A 6,826-nucleotide genomic window follows, 5' to 3' on the forward strand; every position below is an offset into this window, starting at 1 on the left:
ATATATTAAAGAAAACACGATTTTATAAAAAGACATGACTTCAAAATAATATGTAATAGTAAGATGGGATCTTTTAACAAATTCATATTTTACTTATAATGTTTTTTTTAAATTGTACATTGTGAAAAAAAAATATTTTTCTCTTTAATGTTTTAGATACATATCTATTGATTAAAATACTTGAAAATGTAAATTATTAAATAAATGTCTCACAGTATAAGCTTCGTAAATTTCCGTTAGATGGCTCTGATATGAGGTGAATTCACTTTAACAATCAGCTTTTCTTTTACCATATTTGTTACTAATTTTGCAATCATTTGAAAGGTTCCAATGTATATTTATTATTAATGTATTTAAAATAGCTGAAATAATAATATTATAATTAAGTAATATATTAATAATTAACTGGTTATAGGTATTTAGTATGATTTTAAAATTTTAATAATATAATATCTTTAGTGACTGTGATAAATTATAATAATTTGGGTACATATGTACATTTTAATGAATTTTATCTTATTAAATATTATATATAAATTTTGAGCTATTAACTTGAGACACCATTTTATAAAAATCGATACCCCAGTTCAATAAGGGAACAACTCATAAAGCCTTGTTCCAAGATAATGGCGTTTGAATTTTTTGCAGTAATTCTTATTTTAATTTTAAAGCCTTGATTTCGATGAAATTGTATGTTTTTTTATATTTAATTTAGTGGAATTCATCAATGCACAATAAAATTGTACATTTTAATGAAGAATTAACTAATAAATTTGATTATATAACGGAATTACTGATTAATCTCAGAAAGGGTTATTCGATTTTATGACACATTAAAGAAATTTTTGATTGTTTTTTTTTTGCTGAATTATAAAGAGAAAATTATTCTACATCGAATGGAATTCTTAACTCAAAACCTTTAAATTTTGAGTTGTTCCTCTATTGAACTGGGGGAAATATTAAAACGAGTTGCGCTTAAATTGGTTCTTGAATTGCTTCACTTCAAAAGCTAGCTTTACGGCGTGATAGTCACACATTTTACTATCGTTACATAAACATTAGCGCCTATTTTAAGTTTGTTTAGCTCAATGGGTTTATTTTATTATATTTAGCTGCAATATTATGAAATCTATTTTTAACAACTGAAAAAGAGAAAATACAATACATACCTATGTTGTGATGTAAAATTTATGAAACATAATCTGATTTTATTTTAAGTTTTATAAAACTGTTTTTAATTAATTGGGTAGGTATTCCATAATAATATAATAGAGAAACTTGTAAAATGATGTCGTAATGAGTTGTTTGTTTATTTAATTAAACCTTCATATTATTATCTATTGTACATACTCAATGTTTTTTCAGTAAAGCAGTATTCGTAAGTGTCCCATTTTTAGATTGTGTTCTTATTGCATGTGTGCAATGTTCCCTTAAAATTGTATGCGTGTGCACTCGCACACTTCTGAAAAATTGTCCGCGCAAATGTGTCCAACCACCGCACGTAGAAATTTTGTAGAAAGTAGTACGCAATATCAGATTTTTATTTTGCCTAAATAGAGAAAACACGAATGTCATCAAGTTGTTCCATTGTAGCAGACGAGTTCATTTATCTATGCAAAAAAATGTGAATATTTTTGCATATATTTTGTACAAAATTTACTGCTAGAAGAAATAGTTTATAATACAAACAATACCTAAAATATAATTTGTGAATGTCTATACCCTCTTCCATTTTAAAACTATATAAGAAATAAAACATATTTTGCAATATAACCTAATTGGTTTTTTTCTGCCGATCCTGTATCCTGATATTAATTTACTTTAATAAATTTTTCAATATTGACAATTTTCATTTTTGACTTCGGCAATATTATTTAGTTGAAAAATCTATTGTAAAACCGTTTATAACTGCACTAGAGCAAGCAGTGGCGAAGGGTGGAGGTAGGCTGTTAAGATTCTACCTAAATAGTGCGCATTAAAGTTTGTCAGTCATTCGTATTTGGTTTTATTGAACTAAGACTACAATTTATTTACAGATGGTATTGATTAGTTTTTAAAAATTAATTAATCCCTGCCTAAACCAAACCATAATAATTTTGGTATATTTTGGGTGATATGGCAAAATTGTGCACACTTTTTTATTCATACTTATTTGTTTTCGTTGGATTAAGAATACATATTACACATATTGTCCGTTAATTTTTTAAAAAACCATAGATAAAAAAAATATTCTAACTATAAAATATCCAAAATTATGCATGATTTAATGGCATAATTTTAGATATTTATAGATATACAAATATTTTTTGAATATTGCCTATTTTGGCTTGGTTTTCGCAGGGTTTGATTAGATTTTAAAAACTAACCAACACAATCTGTAAATTGTAGTCCTAATTCAACGAAAACAAATACGTATGACTGACAATGTTTAGTGCGCACTATTTATGTCGGATCTGAACAGCCTACCTCCACCCTTCGCCACTGAGAGCAAGTGACCACATTGAACAAAAAAAATGGCCGCCATATTATGTGAATAAGAAGATCGAAATAGCAACTACGCAGTGTTATTATTTGTGGAGTTTACCAATTCGCTAAATAATATTAAATGTCATAACAGGATAATAACATATAAGACTCATTCTATTTATAATCCAAATTCTTTGGTTGACCAACTATTTATATTGTTATTTGTTAGTCTTCAAAAACGTATAATCGAGGTTTTAATGTATTTATGATAGAGCAGTCGTGTTCCGAGAGAATTTGCAAAAAGTACAATCTAACGTCGTTTTGGTAATAGAGTAAAAAATTGTGTTATGTGACCTATTTCTGAAAGAAATACTAGTATTTTAAAAGTTAAGCTTGATAAGATATCATGTCATAGTTAGGTATTGATGAAGTAGAGATGGTGCTATGTGGTATTCTTGTAGCAGTAAGGAATGAAGGAATAAAACTTGAAGGCAGATGTCAGTAATGAGAATAGCTGCCTAAAAATTGTTCTATTGACCTGCCCATTATTTTTGGACAGTGTAGAAATGTTAATATACCAATTGAATTCAAAATGGAAGCAATACATACTGTGTTGCTAGGAAGCGGAAAATTAATGAATGTATGCTAATAATAAATCTATTTTAGAAGACAAGTTTTAATGGCAACAATCTATAAAATGGTGGACCATTGTGAAAATTACTTGTGACACCATGTCCTAAAGGGGGGGTCTAACACAATGTGATTATTTGTGACGAAGTTGTTGGGGGGCTGTAGAAAGTTTAATGCCATAAAACCAACAAAATATAAACTCATTTTTTTAAGAACAAAATATTCCATCAGTACATGATAATATGTACTGAAATTGATCATTTTCAATGAATTTGTTTTTTAGGGTGACATAATAATTTAGATAGGGTGGTAAAAAAAGTTGTGACGATGGGGGGTCAAAATTTACAGAAAATCGTGTGATGTTATTTATCAACAACCCCTAACTTGTCGGTATGATAGGCACTATATTATGTCAGTAGCAAAGAATGGAAATAGGCTGTTAAGATCTGACATAAATAGTGCATACTAAACTTTGCCCCTCGCCAAGGCTATAATATATATGATTCATATAAATAAAACAAGAATTAATTTCAATGTATGTTTTAATAATGCACATTTTTTATTGCATTGCTATTGTTATATACAGGCATATATTATAAAAAAAGAACAAAAAAATATAAGGTGACATAAATTAAAATGAGATATAATAATTAGTTTCGAAACTTTGAATTATAAAATATATAGGTACATACAATTCATTATTGACGTTTAAAAATTATGTTTACTCATTTCATAAAACTATCAAGCGTTTCTCTCACTAAAAAATGCAACAAAGTTTGATGTGGCTAACATTAAAACAAACGTTCGATTCCAATAAGTCAAAAGGATATTTAAACCAAAGTGTTCAGAGTCAGATGTCTGTAAAAATAAACCAAAACAATTGGCGCCATCGTAAAACAGTCATGCAATATAGTATTATCAAAGATGTAAAAAAAAAACTTCTTCTATAGATAGGAGCCTAAATATACGAAAATGGAGGAAATAAAAGGACCTGTGGTCTATTCACACAATCACTGCTGACCTTTTAATTACCACATTTAAATAACATGTTAATTATATCTAATGGCCAACTGCTCCAAACGGTGCAGTCGCGGTGTTAGCACTAAATGAGTTTTAAGTTAGCTACAAATGATTTCGCATTTCAGGTTCATTTGCAGAGAACTTCACACTTCAACTATGATGTTCCACTATAATTTCAGATGCAGATATTGTCAAAATAAACCTTGAATATTTAAATTCATTAGATTCAATAGTGTATAATTCAACATACCTGTGGAAAGATACTTTCTGGTCAATTTTATGTAGTCAGCCAAAATTGATATAATATTGACCACTATTTAAAAATGAATAATAACATAAGAAAAGCTTTTATGTAAGCTATATAAACAATGTAACAGACTTCAAGCTGCCAACAGAAGAATATAATGAATTTGTTAATACATCCAAACATACAATCGTTGGAAAAATGAACTGCCTTCAAAATTCCTGATACAGAATGCGTGAAAGACTCCTTCTATCAAGAGTAGTTAGAATTCTTTAGGAATTATTATAATTCGTTTATCTTACACCTGACTACTATGATAGCTGTCATTTCTGTTTCTCAATTAGAGCACTATTTAGTGTCAAGACTCAGTAAATGGTCGATTTCGCCTAATATTATGCGGCAGTTAAATATAACTAAGCATCTGGCCTTAAGTCTTTACAATAACTCGATATTTTGACTGATTTGTTGGTAATAAAAAAATTACTGAAAGTTCTTGGAACTAATCACTATTTTTTCTATACACTTAATTCCTTGAAAAGTGCGATTTCAAACGGTCCAGGATGTCAGCGGAACCAATTAACAAGACTATGTATGGTATTGCGGGAAACATTTTAATTCTAAGGGATAAGCCACACACAAAGGAGCGGGGCAAAGCGTGCACGCAAATTATTTCGCAATTGGCGCGGTGACTCATCGAAAATACAACGTGATCAAATACTCCAAAGCACATTGAATGTGACGAGGCGAAAGCGGGGCGGCGGTCTCTAATTTACCCGGCTGTGGGAGCGTCATCAACAGACGTGCACTTATAATATCTTTAAAGTCTTCGCAGATTATTAATATTAAAATAATTATTAAGTGATGTAATTAAGTGCCGCCAAAGAAATAATTCGGATAGATAATAAAATATTGTATTACTCCTCTATGAATATGATTACAAGCCGAAAAAAGAAATAAAATTATAATCATGCTCTTTTCGCCACCTGCGCCTATGCCACTTACCGCACTTGGGCCACAGCGTGCTGTGATTTGCAACAATATTAGGGACAAAGAGGTGTTACACAGGACGTGATGTGTGATGTCTGGCGAGAATGCGCTGCTTAATGCGCTTTGGCACGAGCGTCCCGCCCCGATTCTTTTAGTGGGCTTTGTCGCTAAGAACTAATAAATAATATGAATTAATTATTAGAAAAAATATGACACCGGGTGGGACTTGACCCGGCATCCATAGGATTCCGACCGAGGTGATTTACAAATTGAGTTATATATGTCCTACATTATTACGACGAAAAGCGCTTCTCAAATTCCGTTAATATTGCCAATTCTCTGAGTAATAATTTCTGAGGTGTTTTCAAATTATGTATGTTTAATAAAAAATGAATAAAATAGATTTGTTTCTGATCATAATAAAATAAATTTTTTGCAATGTATATTAGCAAAAAATTTTGTATTTAAATGATTTTTAATAATTTTAAATTAATCAGAATAATCACTCAGAAATGAGAATTCAATTCAAATAAATACAAAATGTAATTTAAAAAAACCCCTGAAAGTGTTGACACGTTTGAATTATCTTTGACACATAAATAGGTATGTGGTAATATGAAAACTGTTCCTAACCCATTTTTATTTACATCACTTGAATACGTATATTAAATAAGGCTCTAAGTACCAAAAAGTCGTATTGCTTGTAGTTACAAAATACCGAGTCATTGCAGTAAAATTTCATGAAGCAGACCTTTTGAAAAATGTAGTTTTACAGTGTGAAGCAATCATGGCAGTTTCTATAATTTTAGGTATTAAGAACTCGCAAGTGTCAACACACCATCGTCAGCTATTTTATATTGAATGCCGTTGACCACTGCAGTGCTACTTACACCATTATAAATAAAACACACCAACGGACTTACAACGTCGACAGGTTTAATTATTTTGCTGTGTTTTTTTGACTTGCTTGAGGCACTTAGACTATAGTTGAAGTTATTGGCGTTGGTATGTAGAATATTTTTCTATAAAAATGTCAGTTTTTATTATTTTGGTACTTAGCGCCTTAAATAATACACATATTCACTTGTTCATTGATCCTCAACACCTCCACTCATCTAGGGCAACACACTAATCGATACAGAGGTTGAATAAAATATTTTAGATACATAATCTACGCATAACAATAAATAAAATAAATAGTTTATTAACATAGTTTAAGTGAAAAGGCTGCTTTACAATGTAGTAAAACTAATCAAAATTAATTAAAGTCTTGCCTATACAAATCTATAATAATAATTATAGACATTTTAGTGTTACATAATATCTGTTTATTATCACATTCTCCTAACATAATTATTAAAGTAAAATTAAAATACTTTTCCCAGAATTGAGCCCATCTCCGAAAAAGGGGCATTATCTAATTTTTGTTATACTTCTGGCTGTTCAAATGATTACTTTACATACCAGCTAAAAATTGTT

The sequence above is a fragment of the Rhyacophila brunnea genome, unplaced genomic scaffold (genome assembly GCF_057557595.1).
Source record: "Rhyacophila brunnea isolate RB1 unplaced genomic scaffold, BYU_Rbru_1.0 scaffold_17, whole genome shotgun sequence".
NCBI lineage: Eukaryota > Metazoa > Arthropoda > Insecta > Trichoptera > Rhyacophilidae > Rhyacophila > Rhyacophila brunnea.